At 45.9% G+C, this 19824-nt stretch overlaps 2 pseudogenes; both read left to right on the top strand.

The window, feature by feature from the left end:
- The first annotated feature begins 5439 nt into the window (after positions 1–5439).
- Positions 5440–6903, top strand: LOC117191389 (annotated as a pseudogene).
- An 11033-nt stretch (positions 6904–17936) lies between these two features.
- LOC117191398 lies at positions 17937–19315 on the top strand (annotated as a pseudogene).
- Positions 19316–19824: the final 509 nt, after the last annotated feature.

Below are 19824 nucleotides of genomic sequence, written 5' to 3'. Positions count from 1 at the left end.
ATTACCGCCGATTTTAAAATGTTGGGCTTCGAGGTCCTTCACATCCATAATCCAAGCTCAAGGACTAACAAGGACGAAAAACTTAATATTTTTTTCATTAATATTAAGCCTTGTGCAAAAATTAACGAAATTTACCAAGTCAAGACCCTTTGCCGCCAAAAAATAAGGATTGAAAGGATGCGAAAATCCACAGAGATTGCTCAATGTCGTCGATGCCAGGATTTCGGCCACACAGACAAATACTGCCGCCGACATCACAACTGTGCCAGATGCGGTGAAAATCACCAAACCTCACAATGCACACGCCCCCTAGATGCACAGCCAACCCGCATTCACTGCTCTGGAAGCCATATGGCCAGTTACAAAGGATGCCAATGGTATCAGGAGTTTCTACGCCGATCAATGGGCTCCGCAAAGAAGGCAATTAATACGAACAGGACGGGTCATGTCCCCTTAAATAATCAAGTGGCATATGCTTACTCTACCACACTTCCTGGAGACCAGCAACAGTTTCCTACCTTGCAGTCTAGTCACAAAAAGGGGGCTAATAGACCAACAATACAGCAGCACCAGCGAAATATTGTTCAGCAGCAACCTTTGGTAGGCACTAGAAGTAATACAGGAGCCTCCTATGCTGCCGTAGCAAATGGTAATTCAAATGCAATACCTGCTACACCTGCTCAGCGTCGTTTTCATAGTCTACAAGCGCATCAGCCACAAGGATTGAATAACCAGCAACAGAATTCATATGAAGTTCATGCACTGCTACAACAACAGCAGACAAAATTTCAACAATGGCAACAACAGCTCCAACAGCAGCAGCAGCAGCAGTTTCTTATGTGGCTACAGCAACAGCAGCAAGAACAGCAGCAGCATAATAGTCAAGCCAATCAACGCCTTGAAAAACTTGAAAAAATGGTTTTTGAATTGGCCAACACGATTAAGCAATGGGCTGGATCTAATCTTCAGCTCCAGAACAACGTTTCAGCATCTCAATGAACCCACTAAAGGTTCTCATCTGGAATGCTAACGGCATTTCAGGGAAAGCAAAAGAAGTTGAGCTCTTCGCGCACAAGAATAGCGTTGACATTCTTCTTTTGACGGAGATCAGAATTAAAAGAGGGGCAGCTGTAAAAATACATGGATATGCCTTCTATCCAGCCTTCAAGCCATCGCGGAATAATAATAGCGTTGGTGGAGTTGCGGTTTTAGTTAAGACTTCGCTTCGTCATTTTCCACAAAGGGTCATTGAGACACGCAGCATGCAAATGTCAGCAGTAAAAGTAGCCACAGGACTGGGCGATGTGGAGTTCTGCGCCATTTACTGCCCTCCCAGAGTCAGGATTGAGGAAAGACATTACATCGATGCACTCCGTGCTTGCGGGCAAAGGTATTTGGTTGGTGGTGACTGGAATGCCCGACACTGGCTGTGGGGAGACACCTACAATTCCCCTAGGGGGCGAGAGCTAGCGGAAGCCATCTCTGCTACTGGCGCTAAGATCCTTGCAACTGGATCACCAACCAGGTACCCATATGTACTCAATCACACGCCGTCCTGCATAGACTTCGCAGTACATCATGGTATTCCGGATTCTCGAGCAACAATAAGTCAGAGCTGGGATCTGGACTCCGACCATCTGGCCTTAGTCATCAGCATTAAAACAGATGGCATTATAGAAAATCCAAGCCCTCATCTAGTCACCAAGCACACTGATCTGCTCGCATTTAGGCAACATTTGGAGAGGTCGATTCAACTGAACGTCACGCTAAACTCTGAGGAAGATATCGAGATGGCTGTAGATAACATCACAGAGAGTATACACATGGCTGCTGCTGCCTCAACGCCCTCGCATCCTCCGACAAGCGCCGCCTATGGAATAGTTCTTACAAAAGAGGCCAGAGAGCTTTGGTCACAAAAAAGGAGACTTCGCAGACGCGCAATCCGATCTCAAGACCCATGGGACCGAATTCTATGGAACCGGGCTGCCAAGCAACTTCGAAACACCCTGAGAGAACTTCGAAGCAACTTCTTTGAACAAAAGCTTGCTTCCATGGATTACACCGTGGATGCTGGATATTCGCTTTGGAAGACCACTAAGTCTCTTAAGAGACAACCGTTCAGACAGATTTCCATCCGGTGTCCCAACGGTGAACTTGCTAGAAACGAAGAAGAGCAGGCCAATTCGTTTGCACATCATTTAGGGGACAGGTTCACCCATTACCAATTCGCCACGGAGGCGCAGTACAAAGAGACAAAAGATAGTCTGCAAACACCTCTACAAATGGCCTTACCCATTAAACCAGCCAGGGCTGAGGAGATTGTTGAAGTCATCAAGACCCTACCGAGGAAGAAGGCTCCTGGCATTGACAGAGTGTGCAATTCCACACTGAAAGCATTGCCTACTCGGGCGATACTTACATAGTGCTCATTTTTAACGCCATGTTAAGGATGCAGTTTTTCCCTAAGCAGTGGAAGATAGCAACAATCCTGATGATCCATAAGCCTGGAAAACCGGAGGACGACCCTGAGTCGTATCGGCCAATAAGTCTTTTGTCTTCCTTATCTAAGGTATGGGAGAGGCTTCTTGCCAATCGTCTTGGTAGTATAATCAAGGAATGCCGTATCTTGCCGGATCACCAGTTTGGCTTTCGGGAGGGACACGGCACAGTGGAGCAAGTCCACAGATTGGCAGGACACATCCTACAGGCCTATGATGATCTAGAATACTGCAATGCAGTCTTCATTGATATGCAGCAAGCCTTCGATAGAGTTTGGCATATCGGCCTACTGAGCAAAATTAAAAAACTGTTCCCAGCACCATACTACGGTGTCCTACGATCATACTTGGAAGGACGTCAGTTTATGGTCAGGTTCAGGAACACACATTCAACACCTTGCCAAATGAGAGCTGGAGTTCCACAGGGCAGCGTCCTTGGCCCGCTGCTTTACTCTATCTATACTGCAGATCTACCCTCCCCAAGCGAGCAACATATGGAGGCCCCCCGTAAGGCTCTGCTTGCTACCTACGCGGACGATATAGCACTGTTCTACAGCTCCAAGTGCCGCCTTGAGGCAGCAGATGGTCTCCAAGAGTACCTCTACTCTTTGGCAGCTTGGTGCAAAAGATGGAATTTAAAAGTCAACCCACTGAAGACCACCAATCCATGCTTCACCCTGAAAGCGCTCATAGACCACACCCCACCCATAAAGTTTGAAGGCGTAACTTTGGACCAACCAGAGCAAGCAAAGTATCTCGGTATCACCCTTGATAAGCGTCTTACTTTTGGTCCACACTTGAAAGCTACGGCTCGTAAATGGGGGCAAAGAATGCAGCAATTGCGGTGGCTGATTAACAGAAGAAGCACAATGTCACTGAGAGCCAAAAGAGCAGTTTATGTACACTGTGTAGCCCCGATCTGGCTCTACGGTGTGCAGATTTGGGGTATAGCTGCCAAATCGAACTATAAACGGATACAGGTCTTGCAGAATCGCGCCATGAGGCAAATAACGAACTGCCCTTGGTACGTGCGCGGATCCACCCTACATCGGGATTTGAATCTGCATACAGTAGAGGCAGATTGGAAGGCACACCAGCAGATACAGTGACAGGCTAATTAGACACCATAGTATGCTCGCCAGACGATTACTACCTGCCAGGCCTTTGAGGCGGTTGAAGAGATTGGGTTTTGCAAAAACTATTGGCCAACTCTAAGTTTCCCTCCCAATATTATAATATTATATTTTTTGTAAGTCCTCTCGCATTTAGCATTAGGTTTGGCTACCCCAATATTATTTACCAGTGATGTTAAGATACGTAATATGCAATGTACGGATTCAACACTTCATAAAAAAATAAAAAAAAAAATAAAAAATCGAATGTTTGTATGATTTAATATAGTATTCTATGGCTAATAATTTAACTTTGATTAAATTTGGTGCCATTATTTAGAAGCCTTGGAAGGTGCTACTACTATAAGAAGACAAACTAAATATATTCGTGTTTAGAACGTGTCAATCACAATAGTTTTAACCATAAAACTATTCAGATAAGATCAAGCAATACTTATAATGCTTTGAGTTTTCTATTAAGAGTTATTCAAAATTTCAACAAGTTCTACAAACCACCTTTTATAGTCGTCAAACTGTCGTATGGTAAGTGTTAAGAAATATGGAGAGTCCACCAAAAAATAAATCAATTCCGCTGCATTTTCACCGCCATGGCAGGCAAAGCATAGACCCCAAAAGCAAAACTCCAAAGACTGTTTATTCGCCATTAAGTTTCAACGCTCTTGCGCATAATTAAAATTGAAAACGAGGGGGAACGTTGTGAGTTGCTGCGGAGACCGCAACTCTACAGTTATACCCGATACTAAGTCAGTATGGCTCTCCTCCGGCAGTTTGCAAATTGATTTGTTCCTTTTGGCTATAAAAATGATCTGATCTGATCCAGATTCAGCAATCTGATATATATGATCATTATCTATGATTCTGCGTTTTTAGTTTTCTCGTATCCTCAATATTGTGGATGCAACAGATTTTCGTCCTTTGTGGGGCGGAAGGGGGTGGGGCGAAATTTTGAGATATACGTTTTATAGTGAGATCTAACAGGAGTGCGGATACCAAATTTGGTTACTCTTGCCTTAATAGTCTCTGAGATTTGTGAATATCCCCAGATTTTCATCCTTTGTGGGGGCGGAAGGGGTGTGGCGAAATTTTGAAACAAACTCGTCTCGGTCCGATATATTAGGAGTGTGGACCCAAAATTGGGTGCTCTAGCTTTTATATCACAGAAGTCTGGATACAAAACATCGTTGCTCTCGCTCTTATAGTCTTTGAGCACTAGGCGCTGAAGGGGACGGACAGACGGACAGACGGACGGACGGACAGACGGACAGACAGACATGGCTCAATCGACTCGGCTATTGATGCTGATCAAGAATATATATACTTTATGGGGTCGGAAACGATTCCTTTTCGACGTTACACACATCCACTTTTACCACAAATCTAATTAATATACCCCAATACTCATTTTGAGTATCGGGTATAAAAATTGAAAAAAAAATAAGTTTAACAATGGAAAAATTTCTATGGCCTGTGGTTAGAAAGAATCTTTCTTCTCGGTTTCTGTCTGACCAGCGCTTGGGCTTTGAATTGATTTGGCCAACGTCAGTTGCCGTTTAGAAGCCGTCGCGTGCAGATCACAACTCATCGTCTACGGGAAACCCGAAGATATTGGGGAAAAGAGGAACAGAGGTACCTGGAGAATCTAGAAGGGGCGGACAGGTGTGCGTCGGTTGGTCGAATTCGCGGGAGCGAAGAGGTACCGAGAAGAGGTAGCGGTACCCCTACAAGTGTGGAGTGGAGTGGAGTGTGTGTAGTGGCGTGGAGTGGGGTGAAAAGAAATGCAGAGAAGTGGAGGCGGGGAGAGCAACAACGAATATTGAATTGACATCGAAGCTCCGTTAAAGCACGCGCACAATGGTTTGTTATTGTGGCCGCCGCTGAAAACGAGAATGAAACAATAAAGCCGCTGAAAAACTAACTGTAAAATATACGAATAGGTATACTCCAGCAATCAGCAGAAGTGGCACACGAGAGGCCGCGATAATATAAACAGAAATCGAAAACAAAATCCCATCCGATAAGTGAGATCCGAAGATGATTATTCACCCGCACGAGTGGATGCTGTGGCTAGTGGCCCTCAGTGGATGTCACCTGATCAGCACCCAGCAGCTGCAGGGGCCGCCGCCCCGTCCCCGGGGACGTATACGCATTTCGGATATGCAAGCACAGATTCCTGGTCCAGACCCAATTCTACGAAGTTGGCAACTGGAAGCCGGAGCATCCAGAGAACCCCTACGAGGCGGACACGGAGCAACAGCCCAAGGAGCGGGTTGGAGGGCGGTTGGAGGCCATGCTGATGGGAGTGCCAGCCGAAGGTAAGAGTGCATGTTTCGGTGTGTTCAAACCCTAAACGCCTCCGTTTCAGGCATTGATGCGCAGCCATCCAGATCCAGCGAGGAACAGCAGGCTCCCATCGCTCCTGGAGGATATCAGAGTCCAGGCTTTGCTCGTCCCGCCAGCTTTGAGCGATCGCCGGAGAAGCACGGACGTCGGCGCATAAGCTCCCAGCAGCCTCTACTTAAGGCCATGGCCAAGCAAATCAATGAATCTGTGGAGACGACAACGGCGGCACGTAGACCTGCCCAATCCACAACGGACGACAGCTGGATGCCTTTGCCGTATCCCTATCCCTATGACACTACAGTGCTGGCTCCATCTTCAACTAGCTCCTCGAGTTCAAGCCTGCCGCAGTCATCCATGGTGCACCCTCCGGCGCCCACTCAAGCCACGAGGTCAACAACGGTCTCGCTCAACTGGCCCACGGATTTTATCGACAGCTCCTCCAACACCGCGAGCACCGAACCCGAACGCGTGGATAGGAATCTCAGCATGAACATTGACAGGCGCGACGATAGCGTTGGGGATTCTGTGGATGACTACAAGTACTACGAGGACTCGCTCAACTCCGCCCAGATGCACAGCGAGCTGAGTGTGCCGGAGACGCTGGTGCCGCAACGGCCGCTCAATATCACCCGCGTTGGGATACCCTACGAGGAGCGGAACGCGGCCGAGGAGCCTACCATATGCGTGCCCCTAACCGTCACAGAGACATCTCTGGCTTCGGACAGTGCCACGGAGCACTTCGGAGCAGCCAATGCCAACCGAGGTGACAGCCGGGTCCAGCCAGACAACCAGCACACTCGCTGCGACGCTATTCCTCCTCATCGGCTACTGTATCTGGCCAAGGATTTTGATTTAGAATTAGACTTACCACAGATCACTTAATAACTCAGGGGCTAATCGTAATATACAATTAGTTACACAATAAAAGCAAAGCACACCCATCCTATCGGCTCTGCAGATGCTATTTGTTTATTTACCAATCGGAGAACGTTGAACGATAAGCTATTATCAATGTTTATTGGTCCGATAAGACGTTTCCATTAATAACGAGGGGGAACGTTGTGAGTTGCTGCGGACACCGCAACTCTACAGTTATACCCCATACTAAACGACACGACAAAGAGTGCGTGCGAGAGAGACAGAAGATCAGTCTGAGCGTGACGTCGGGCGCTGCGTAGCCAGTGCAAATTGATTTGTTCCTTTTGGCTATAAAAATGATCTGATCTGATCCAGATTCAGCAATCTGATAGATATGGTCATTATCTATGATTCTGCGTTTTTATTTTTCTCGAATCTGCAATATTGTGGATGCAACAGATTTTCGTCCTTTGTGGGGGCGGAAGGGGGTGGGGCGAAATTCTGAGATATACGTTTTATAGTGAGATCTAACAGAAGTGCGGATACCAAATTTGGTTACTCTAGCCTTAATAGTCTCTGAGATTTGTGGATGCCCCAGATTTTCGTCCTTTGCGGGGGCGGAAGGGGGTGTGGCGAAATTTGGACACGTAACGGTCAAGGTCCGATATCACAGGAGTGATTTTGCAATTGGCAAAACCGACCATGAAACCTGTGTGTTAGAGAGAGACAGAGAGAGAAAGAATGAAATTGTTTTCTTAATTCTGGCTATAATAATTATACGATCTGGTTGAGATTTTACACTCTAGAACATATAGTCATCGTCTACGATTCTGCGTTTTGGTTTTATCGTATCTTCAAAAATGTGGATGCCACAGATTTTCGTTCTTTGTGGGGGCGGAAGTGGGCGGGGCGAAGTTTTGAAATATTTTTGTGGCAGTGACATATCACAGAAGTCTGGATCCAAAACATCGTTGCTCTAGCTCTTATAGTCTTTGAGCACTAGGCGCTGAAGGGACGGACAGACGGACAGACGGATGGACGGACAGACAGACAGGTCTCAATCGACTCGGCTATTGATGCTGATCAAGAATATATATACTTTATGGGGTCGGAAACGATTCCTTCTGGACGTTACACACATCCACTTTTACCACAAATCTAATATACCCCAATACTCATTTTGAGTATCGGGTATAAAAAGCGAATATTATCATGAATGGCTGAGGATAGTGAGAGCCATGATACAAACACAACGATAAATGAGTACTCTACTCTTTTAAATAATGTGCTCTGATTCAAATGATTCATTTTTAACACGCCAAAAAATATAAAACAATCTACTGCTTCCTTTTTTAGCTTTTCAAAAAAATTTTTCAAAAGAGAGCAGAACACCCATCGAAAGACATGGAAAATGTTCTTAGGTCTCCACTCTATTGATCTTGAATACATGTAGGAAACGAAGGAAAGAGAGAGACACGAAGCGGTCGTGTTTTCGTCGTGTCGTCGGGATAGACCAGTAATCGGCTCTGAGAGAGCCGATAGCAAGAGAGAGAGATCAGTCAGTTGTCAGTTCAGCCACGCATCAGACGTACACGCATATAATTAGTCACAAACATACTTGTAAAACTTGGAGCTGTTATAATTTTAAGTCCAACATACTTATCAAATAAATGTTACTCGTTGCCATCAAGCAACTTAAACTACTACAAATTGGGGGCTCGTCCGAAAATAAGCCCAAGACAACAACATTTGCAAGTGAGATTTGTGCGTGTATTTGGAAATTTTGGCGAACACGAGACTGGTGACACAAGAGATCGGTCGCGGTGCGAAATTGAATGGCAGTCTGGCCTAGAAGTGCGAGAGAGACACTTGTCGAAAAAGGCGCATTAGTGTGAGCAGACATTCAAGAGAGCTGAAGCGACAAAACGACGGCAGACGGCAGCAAACACAGCAAGAATCAAAACCTTCGTTGTTGTTGTTGTGCATTGCGTCTGAGAGGCTAGAGCTACAAGGAGACAAGCGGCACAGAGACGACAATCTGAGCGCGTTCGTTCCAAAGAGAGCAGAAGCGACAAAACGACGGCAGACGGCAGCAAACACAGCAAGAATCAAAACCTTCGTTGTTACGGATGTCCTCTGCAAAATGAGTTTGTTGAATGTTCCAAATAAGACAATGTGAAGCAAAACAAAGTTCATCTGGCGTCGGTGATGTTGTGGTAAACGTCGATTGCTTCCGACATCTCCCTATGAACCTAACCATCCAAGCAATGAGACGAAGACTTAGAGTGTACGAGCTGATATTATCGACGATGTTGAGGATATTTTTTGTCTCCTGTACGGCAGGGAACTTCCTTAGGATATTCTATGTAAGTCTCAGAGTAAAACTGAAAAAAGGAGACGTCTTCTTTTTAAAACATAATATAACATGGCGACCGTGACAAGTGTCACGAACATGTTAAATATAAATAGAACATGTAAATAAATACAGTTTGGAGTGAAAATAAAAAGATTCAAAGACAACAGCAGCAACAATAACGACAACGATAGCAGCAGCAGCAGCAAAGCGACAATATAGGCAGCAACGAAGCCGAAAGTTGGAAACAAATAGTAACTAAACCGGAACCAAGATGCCCAGCGGACTGACCTGGACCACTGGAGTCGACGCACTGTAAATACACATGCTGCAAGAAGACCAGCAACTGCGCCCCAACCGCTCGTTAGAAGACCAGCACCGGCGCCCCAACCGCGTTTATGGGTCTTATTATTATTATTTTTTTTTTTTTCTTATTTATTGTTATCTTTTTCGTTGCTGGTTTACTGTCTTTTTCGCAGATCGAGTTTCCTCTGTCAGTTTATTGATCCCATTCCATGCAGCGCAGGTTGAGCTTTTCCAATTTTCCATATTTCTACATCGACTGCCGTCGACTCTTCATCTTCTTCTAGTGCTGCTTGCTGTTGCACTTACTGCTGCTTGATGTATGCATGGAAATTGTCTGTAGAGCGCCTCCGACTGGTTGCTGGTTGCATTATTATGACAGTTTGCGAGATTGGGATTGGGAACGGGAATGGGAACGGGGAGAATCGAGCCGTACTCCAGCCGGTCTCTCCACTCAATCGGCGAATTATTTCATAAACTCATGGCCCAAAACTATTTAACCGTTGGCCTTCGGTGAAAAGTAGCCCTTAGCCAAACAAGCAACAAGAAGAAACAAAAATAGCTGTCATCAACAGGCTACAAGAACAAACAGCAAACGGGCTAAAACCAGCTAAATCTTTTGTGCCACGAAACGGCAAGCGATTTGGCCACATATTTGCATAAGTGTAAGCATACACCTGCGGTCAAAATATTGGTATGGCCAAAAAGCTCATCAGTAAAATAAAATAAAACCAAAAAGCCGTTTAGTTCTACAACAAGTATAAGGATGGGTTTGAAGAGCTCCATTTTATTATCATCTAATGTTTGTATGAGTCTCGAATGAACTTTCATAGAGATCGGTTGTGTCGCGCTTGTGCATAGTTGTTTTCTTTATTCTGCTTTAGCGGAGCATTCTCTTGTGTGCTAAAAATAGCATACATCGTAAATTCGGGTGCTGCTTTGTGCGGTGTCGGCAATTGGACAAAAACAAAAAACACATTTGTGAACGTTTTTACAACTGTATTCACTGCCCTTCGGGCAAGACATTCCCCTCAGTCTGCGCACAGCCGCACAAGAGGGGCAATAAAAACTTCGCTTATCAGCTACGGTATAATGAATGCGAATAGTTCATCTGACTCTCGGCTTAGAAATAAGCGGACTGATCATGAGATAATGCTTCTAATATCAGGCAAATTACCTTCTGAGATTCGTTCTGAGTACCGTTCAGAGGCTGAACGCTCTACATGCACAGAAACCACAACAACAGTAATATTCACTAGTGCCACCAACAACACCACCTACACCATGGCAACTGCTACAATAAGCAGTATCTGCCCTGCACTAAGCTTTGATAGCCAAGAAAACTCCATATTCACATGCCCCGACGACACTGAGGCAAAAACACTTCGCACTGCTGCCGAACGACTTCTGGATGCTCAAAAACGGAGAACGGGCAAAAGAAAAAACGATCAGACTTTGTCATCTAAATCTAAACGAGGGAGCGGCGGCCGGGACCTGGGCTTGCCCCCCACTACAAGCCAACAGGCAAACACCAACAACAGATTTTCCATTCTTGACACGAACATCCCAAGTGATAGTAATAATGAGGAAGTTCGGATGAATGTAGATGCAGACGCTGGAAATGACCAACTGGATGAACACCTTTATGAAGCAGTTAATACAGACCAGTGTCTTCAAGGAGAATCAACGAGCTCTGGTAATCAGCCAAAAGGCCCTCCAAAACCACCGCAAATAGTTGTCAATATTAGCAACTTAAATGACTTATTTGATGTCATAAAGGACGTTGCAAATTTGAATAACGTTGTCGTCAAAGCTAACCAGGGGGAAACGGTCAGAGTCCTCCCCAAAGACAGGGATACCTATAGAGCAATTGTGGATTGTTTCGATGCCATTGGAATAGAATTCCACACATACCAATTGCAGACTGAAAAGCCTCATAGAATTGTTGTAAGAGACCTACATCATAGCACCCTAAACAATGATATTACCGCCGATTTTAAAATGTTGGGCTTCGAGGTCCTTCACATCCATAATCCAAGCTCAAGGACTAACAAGGACGAAAAACTTAATATTTTTTTCATTAATATTAAGCCTTGTGCAAAAATTAACGAAATTTACCAAGTCAAGACCCTTTGCCGCCAAAAAATAAGGATTGAAAGGATGCGAAAATCCACAGAGATTGCTCAATGTCGTCGATGCCAGGATTTCGGCCACACAGACAAATACTGCCGCCGACATCACAACTGTGCCAGATGCGGTGAAAATCACCAAACCTCACAAGGCACACGCCCCCTAGATGCACAGCCAACCTGCATTCACTGCTCTGGAAGCCATATGGCCAGTTACAAGGGATGCCAATGGTATCAGGAGTTTCTACGCCTATCAATGGGCTCCGCAAAGAAGGCAATTAATACGAACAGGACGGGTCATGTCCCCTTAAATAATCAAGTGGCATATGCTTACTCTACCACACTTCCTGGAGACCAGCAACAGTTTCCTACCTTGCAGTCTAGTCACAAAAAGGGGGCTAATAGACCAACAATACAGCAGCACCAGCGAAATATTGTTCAGCAGCAACCTTTGGTAGGCACTAGAAGTAATACAGGAGCCTCCTATGCTGCCGTAGCAAATGGTAATTCAAATGCAATACCTGCTACACCTGCTCAGCGTCGTTTTCATAGTCTACAAGCGCATCAGCCACAAGGATTGAATAACCAGCAACAGAATTCATATGAAGTTCATGCACTGCTACAACAACAGCAGACAAAATTTCAACAATGGCAACAACAGCTCCAACAGCAGCAGCAGCAGTTTCTTATGTGGCTACAGCAACAGCAGCAAGAACAGCAGCAGCATAATAGTCAAGCCAATCAACGCCTTGAAAAACTTGAAAAAATGGTTTTTGAATTGGCCAACACGATTAAGCAATGGGCTGGATCTAATCTTCAGCTCCAGAACAACGTTTCAGCATCTCAATGAACCCACTAAAGGTTCTCATCTGGAATGCTAACGGCATTTCAGGGAAAGCAAAAGAAGTTGAGCTCTTCGCGCACAAGAATAGCGTTGACATTCTTCTTTTGACGGAGATCAGAATTAAAAGAGGGGCAGCTGTAAAAATACATGGATATGCCTTCTATCCAGCCTTCAAGCCATCGCGGGATAATAATAGCGTTGGTGGAGTTGCGGTTTTAGTTAAGACTTCGCTTCGTCATTTTCCACAAAGGGTCATTGAGACACGCAGCATGCAAATGTCAGCAGTAAAAGTAGCCACAGGACTGGGCGATGTGGAGTTCAGCGCCATTTACTGCCCTCCCAGAGTCAGGATTGAGGAAAGACATTACATCGATGCACTCCGTGCTTGCGGGCAAAGGTATTTGGTTGGTGGTGACTGGAATGCCCGACACTGGCTGTGGGGAGACACTTACAATTCACCTAGGGGGCGAGAGCTAGCGGAAGCCATCTCTGCTACTGGCGCTAAGATCCTTGCAACTGGATCACCAACCAGGTACCCATATGTACTCAATCACACGCAGTCCTGCATAGACTTCGCAGTACATCATGGTATTCCGGATTCTCGAGCAACAATAAGTCAGAGCTGGGATCTGGACTCCGACCATCAAGCCTTAGTCATCAGCATTAAAACAGATGGCATTATAGAAAATCCAAGCCCTCATCTAGTCACCAAGCACACTGATCTGCTCGCATTTAGGCAACATTTGGAGAGGTCGATTCAACTGAACGTCACGCTAAACTCTGAGGAAGATATCGAGATGGCTGTAGATAACATCACAGAGAGTATACACATGGCTGCTGCTGCCTCAACGCCCTCGCATCCTCCGACAAGCGCCGCCTATGGAATAGTTCTTACAAGAGAGGCCAGAGAGCTTTGGTCACAAAAAAGGAGACTTCGCAGACGCGCAATCCGATCTCAAGACCCATGGGACCGAATTCTATGGAACCGGGCTGCCAAGCAACTTCGAAACACCCTGAGAGAACTTCGAAGCAACTTCTTTGAACAAAAGCTTGCTTCCATGGATTACACCGTGGATGCTGGATATTCGCTTTGGAAGACCACTAAGTCTCTTAAGAGACAACCGTTCAGACAGATTTCCATCCGGTGTCCCAACGGTGAACTTGCTAGAAACGAAGAAGAGCAGGCCAATTCGTTTGCACATCATTTAGGGGACAGGTTCACCCATTACCAATTCGCCACGGAGGCGCAGTACAAAGAGACAAAAGATAGTCTGCAAACACCTCTACAAATGGCCTTACCCATTAAACCAGCCAGGGCTGAGGAGATTGTTGAAGTCATCAAGTCCCTACCGAGGAAGAAGGCTCCTGGCATTGACAGAGTGTGCAATTCCACACTGAAAGCATTACCTACTCGGGCGATACTTACATAGTGCTCATTTTTAACGCCATGTTAAGGATGCAGTTTTTCCCTAAGCAGTGGAAGATAGCAACAATCCTGATGATCCATAAGCCTGGAAAACCGGAGGACGACCCTGAGTCGTATCGGCCAATAAGTCTTTTGTCTTCCTTATCTAAGGTATGGGAGAGGCTTCTTGCCAATCGTCTTGGTAGTATAATCAAGGAATGCCGTATCTTGCCGGATCACCAGTTTGGCTTTCGGGAGGGACACGGCACAGTGGAGCAAGTCCACAGATTGGCAGGACACATCCTACAGGCCTATGATGATCTAGAATACTGCAATGCAGTCTTCATTGATATGCAGCAAGCCTTCGATAGAGTTTGGCATATCGGCCTACTGAGCAAAATTAAAAAACTGTTCCCAGCACCATACTACGGTGTCCTACGATCATACTTGGAAGGACGTCAGTTTATGGTCAGGTTCAGGAACACACATTCAACACCTTGCCAAATGAGAGCTGGAGTTCCACAGGGCAGCGTCCTTGGCCCGCTGCTTTACTCTATCTATACTGCAGATCTACCCTCCCCAAGCGAGCAACATATGGAGGCCCCCCGTAAGGCTCTGCTTGCTACCTACGCGGACGATATAGCACTGTTCTACAGCTCCAAGTGCCGCCTTGAGGCAGCAGATGGTCTCCAAGAGTACCTCTACTCTTTGGCAGCTTGGTGCAAAAGATGGAATTTAAAAGTCAACCCACTGAAGACCACCAATCCATGCTTCACCCTGAAAGCGCTCATAGACCACACACCACCCATAAAGTTTGAAGGCGTAACTTTGGACCAACCAGAGCAAGCAAAGTATCTCGGTATCACCCTTGATAAGCGTCTTACTTTTGGTCCACACTTGAAAGCTACGGCTCGTAAATGTGGGCAAAGAATGCAGCAATTGCGGTGGCTGATTAACAGAAGAAGCACAATGTCACTGAGAGCCAAAAGAGCAGTTTATGTACACTGTGTAGCCCCGATCTGGCTCTACGGTGTGCAGATTTGGGGTATAGCTGCCAAATCGAACTATAAACGGATACAGGTCTTGCAGAATCGCGCCATGAGGCAAATAACGAACTGCCCTTGGTACGTGCGCGGATCCACCCTACATCGGGATTTGAATCTGCATACAGTAGAGGCAGATTGGAAGGCACACCAGCAGATACAGTGACAGGCTAATTAGACACCATAGTATGCTCGCCAGACGATTACTACCTGCCAGGCCTTTGAGGCGGTTGAAGAGATTGGGTTTTGCAAAAACTATTGGCCAACTCTAAGTTTCCCTCCCAATATTATAATATTATATTTTTTGTAATTCCTCTCGCATTTAGCATTAGGTTTGGCTACCCCAATATTATTTACCAGTGATGTTAAGATACGTAATATGCAATGTACGGATTCAACACTTCATAAAAAAATAAAAAAAAAAATAAAAAATCGAATGTTTGTATGATTTAATATAGTATTCTATGGCTAATAATTTAACTTGGATTAAATTTGGTGCAATTATTTAGGAGCCTTGGAAGGTGCTACTACCATAAGAAGACAAACTAAATATATTCGTTTTTAGAACGTGTCAATCACAATAGTTTTAACCATAAAACTATTCAGATAAGATCAAGCAATACTTATAATGCTTTGAGTTTTCTATTAAGAGTTATTCAAAATTTCAACAAGTTCTACAAACCACCTTTTATAGTCGTCAAACTGTCGTATGGTAAGTGTTAAGAAATATGGAGAGTCCACCAAAAAATAAATCAATTCCGCTGCATTTTCACCGCCATGGCAGGCAAAGCATAGACCCCAAAAGCAAAACTCCAAAGACTGTTTATTCGCCATTAAGTTTCAACGCTCTTGCGCATAATTAAAATTGAAAACGAGGGGGAACGTTGTGAGTTGCTGCGGAGACCGCAACTCTACAGTTATACCCGATACTAAGTCAGTATGGCTCTCCTCCGGCAGTTTGCAAATTGATTTGTTCCTTTTGGCTATAAAAATGATCTGATCTGATCCAGATTCAGCAATCTGATATATATGATCATTATCTATGATTCTGCGTTTTTAGTTTTCTCGTATCCTCAATATTGTGGATGCAGCAGATTTTCGTCTTTTGTGGGGGCGGAAGGGGGTGGGGCGAAATTTTGAGATATACGTTTTATAGTGAGATCTAACCGGCTATGCTACGTGTGTGTTAGAGAGAGACAGGGCGAGAAAAAATGAAATGAAAATCCAATATACCCCAATACTCATTTTGAGTATCGGGTATAAAAATTGAAAAAAAACGAGGGGGACCGTTGTGAGTTGCTGCGGAGACCGCAACTCTACAGTTATACCCGATACTAAGTCAGTATGGCTCTCCTCCGGCAGACGCCGCTAATATTAAACGACACGACAAGGAGTTCGTGCGAGAGAGACAGAAAATCAGTCTTAGCGTGACGTCGGGGGTTGCGTAGCCAGTGCAAATTGATTTGTTCCTTTTGCCTATAAAAATGATCTGATCTGATCCAGATTCAGCAATCTGATAGACATGGTCATTATCTATGAGTCTGCGTTTTTAGTTTTCTCGAATGTGCAATATTGTGGATGCTACAGATTTTCGTCCTTTGTGGGAGCGGAAAAGGGTAAGGCGAAATTCTGAGATATACGTTTTATAGTGAGATCAAACAGAAGTGCGGATACAAAATGTGTTTACTCTAGCCTTAATAGTCTCTGAGATTTGTGGATGCCCCAGATTTTCGTCCTTTGCGGGGGCGGAAGGGGGTGTGGCGAAATTTGGACACGAAACGGTCAAGGTCCGATATCACAGGATTGTGGATACCAAATTTGATTGCTCTGGCTCTTATAGGTTCTGAGATCCTTGAACTCATATTTTGCAATTGGCAAAACAGACCATGAAACCTGTGTGTTAGAGAGAGACAGAGCGAGAAAGAATGAAATTGTTTTCTTGATTCTGGCTATAATAATTATACGATCTGGTTCAGATTTTACACTCTAGAACATATAATCATCCTCTACGATTCTGCGTTTTTGGTTTTATCGTATCTTTAAAAATGTGGATGCCACAGATTTTCGTCCTTTGTGGGGACGGAAGTGGGCGGGGCGAAGTTTTGAAATATTTTTGTAGCAGTGACATATCACAGAAGTCTGGATCCAAAACATCGTTGCTCTAGATCTTATAGTCTTTGAGCACTAGGCGCTGAAGGGGACGGACGGACGGACGGACGGACGGACGGACGGAGGGACGGACGGACGGACGGACGGACGGACAGACGGACAGACAGACAGGGCTCAATCGACTCGGCTATTGATGCTGATCAAGAATATATATACTTTATGGGGTCGGAAACGATTCCTTCTGGACGTTACACACATCCACTTTTACCACAAATCTAATATACCCCAATACTCATTTTGAGTATCGGGTATACAAATTGAAAAAAAAAAAAGTTTAACAAAGGAAAAATTTCTATGGCCTGTGGTTAGAAAGAATCTTTCTTCTCGGTTTCTGTCTGACCAGCGCTTGGGTTTGGAATCATTTGGCCAACGTCAGTTGCCGTTTAGAAGCCGTCGCGTGCAGATCACAACTCATCGTCTACGGAAAACGCGAAGATATTGGGGAAAAGAGGAACAGAGGTACCTGGAGAATCTAGAAGGGGCGGACAGGTGTGCGTCGGTTGGTCGAATTCGCGGGAGCGAAGAGGTACCGAGAAGAGGTAGCGGTACCCCTACAAGTGTGGAGTGGATTGGAGTGTGTGTAGTGGCGTGGAGTGGGGTGAAAAGAAATGCAGAGAAGTGGAGGCGGGGAGAGCAACAACGAATATCGAAATGACATCGAAGCTCCGTTAAAGCACGCGCACAATGGTTTGTTATTGTGGCCGCCGCTGAAAACGAGAATGAAACAATAAAGCCGCTGAAAAACTAACTGTAAAATATACGAAAAGGTATACTCCAACAATCAGCAGAAGTGGCACACGAGAGGCCGCGATAATATAAACAGAAATCGAAAACAAAATCCCATCCGATAAGTGAGATCCGAAGATGATTAGTCACCCGCACGAGTGGATGCTGTGGCTAGTGGCCCTCAGTGGATGTCACCTTATCAGCGCCCAGCAGCTGCAAGGGCCGACGCCCCGTCCCCCGGGACGTATACGCATTTCGGATATGCAAGCACAGATTCCTGGTCCAGACCCAATTCTACGAAGTTGGCAACTGGAAGCCGGAGCATCCAGAGAACCCCTACGAGGCGGACACGGAGCAACAGCCCAAGGAGCGGGTTGGAGGGCGGTTGGAGGCCATGCTGATGGGAGTGCCAGCCGAAGGTAAGAGTGCATGTTTCGGTATGTTCAAACCCTAAACGCCTCCGTTTCAGGCATTGATGCGCAGCCATCCAGATCCAGCGAGGAAAAGCAGGCTCCCATCTCTCCTGGAGGATATCAGAGTCCAGGCTTTGCTCGTCCCGCCAGCTTTGAGCGATCGCCGGAGAAGCACGGACGTCGGCGCATAAGCTCCCAGCAGCCTCTACTTAGGGCCATGGCCAAGCAAATCAATGAATCTGTGGAGACTTCAACGGCGGCACGTAGACCTGTCCAATCCACAACGGACGACAGCTGGATGCCTTTGCCGTATCCCTATCCCTATGACACTACAGTGCCGGCTCCATCTTCAACTAGCTCCTCGAGTTCAAGCCTGCCGCAGTCATCCATGGTGCACCCTCCGGCGCCCACTCAAGCCACGAGGTCAACAACGGTCTCGCTCAACTGGCCCACGGATTTTATCGACAGCTCCTCCAACACCGCGAGCACCGAACCCGAACGCGTGGATAGAAATCTCAGCATGAACATTGACAGGCGCGACGATAGCGTTGGGGATTCTGTGGATGACTACAAGTACTACGAGGACTCGCTCAACTCCGCCCAGATGCACAGCGAGCTGAGTGTGCCGGAGACGCTGGTGCCGCAACGGCCGCTCAATATCACCCGCGTTGGGATACCCTACGAGGAGCGGAACGCGGCCGAGGAGCCTACCATATGCGTGCCCCTAACCGTCACAGAGACATCTCTGGCTTCGGACAGTGCCACGCCTCTAGTGTTGGAGGTTGAGCGTGTCTACTGCTTTCCTCTGCCCAAAAGTGGAGGTCCGTCCGGGCAGCGTCATACGCCAACAGGTGGAACAGATAACAAGGTCGAGTCGGGGAGAAGTCCCCGAAATGGACATGGAACCAACGGAGCAGCCAATGCCAACCGAGGTGACAGCCGGGGCCAGCCAGACAACCAGCACACTCGCTGCGACGCTAATCCTCCTCATCGGCTACTGTATCTGGCCAAGGATTTTGATTTAGAATTAGACTTACCACAGATCACTTAATAACTCAGGGGCTAATCGTAATATACAATTAGTTACACAATAAAAGCAAAGCACACCCATCCTATCGGCTCTGCAGATGCTATTTGTTTATTTACCAATCGGAGAACGTTGAACGATAAGCTATTATCAATGTTTATTGGTCCGATAAGACGTTTCCATTAATAACGAGGGGGAACGTTGTGAGTTGCTGCGGACACCGCAACTCTACAGTTATACCCGATACTAAGTCAGTATGACTCTCCTCCGGCAGACGCCGCTAATATTAAACGACACGACAAGGAGAGCGTGCGAGAGAGACAGAAAATCAGTCTGAGCGTGACGTCGGGGGCTGCGTAGCCAGTGCAAATTGATTTGTTCCTTTTGGCTATAAAAACGATCTGATCTGATCCAGATTCAGCAATCTTATAGATATGGTCATTATCTATGATTCTGCGTTTTTAGTTTTCTCGAATGTGCAATATTGTGGATGCAACAGATTTTCGTCCTTTGTGGAGGTGGAAAAGGGTGGGGCGAAATTCTGAGATATACGTTTTATAGTGAGATCTAACAGAAGTGCGGA

This window comes from Drosophila miranda (assembly GCF_003369915.1).
Source record: "Drosophila miranda strain MSH22 chromosome Y unlocalized genomic scaffold, D.miranda_PacBio2.1 Contig_Y1_pilon, whole genome shotgun sequence".
Taxonomy (NCBI): Eukaryota; Metazoa; Arthropoda; class Insecta; order Diptera; family Drosophilidae; genus Drosophila; species Drosophila miranda.
Note: the sequence above shows the minus strand (reverse complement) of the source record. Positions and strands in the feature narration are given on the sequence as shown.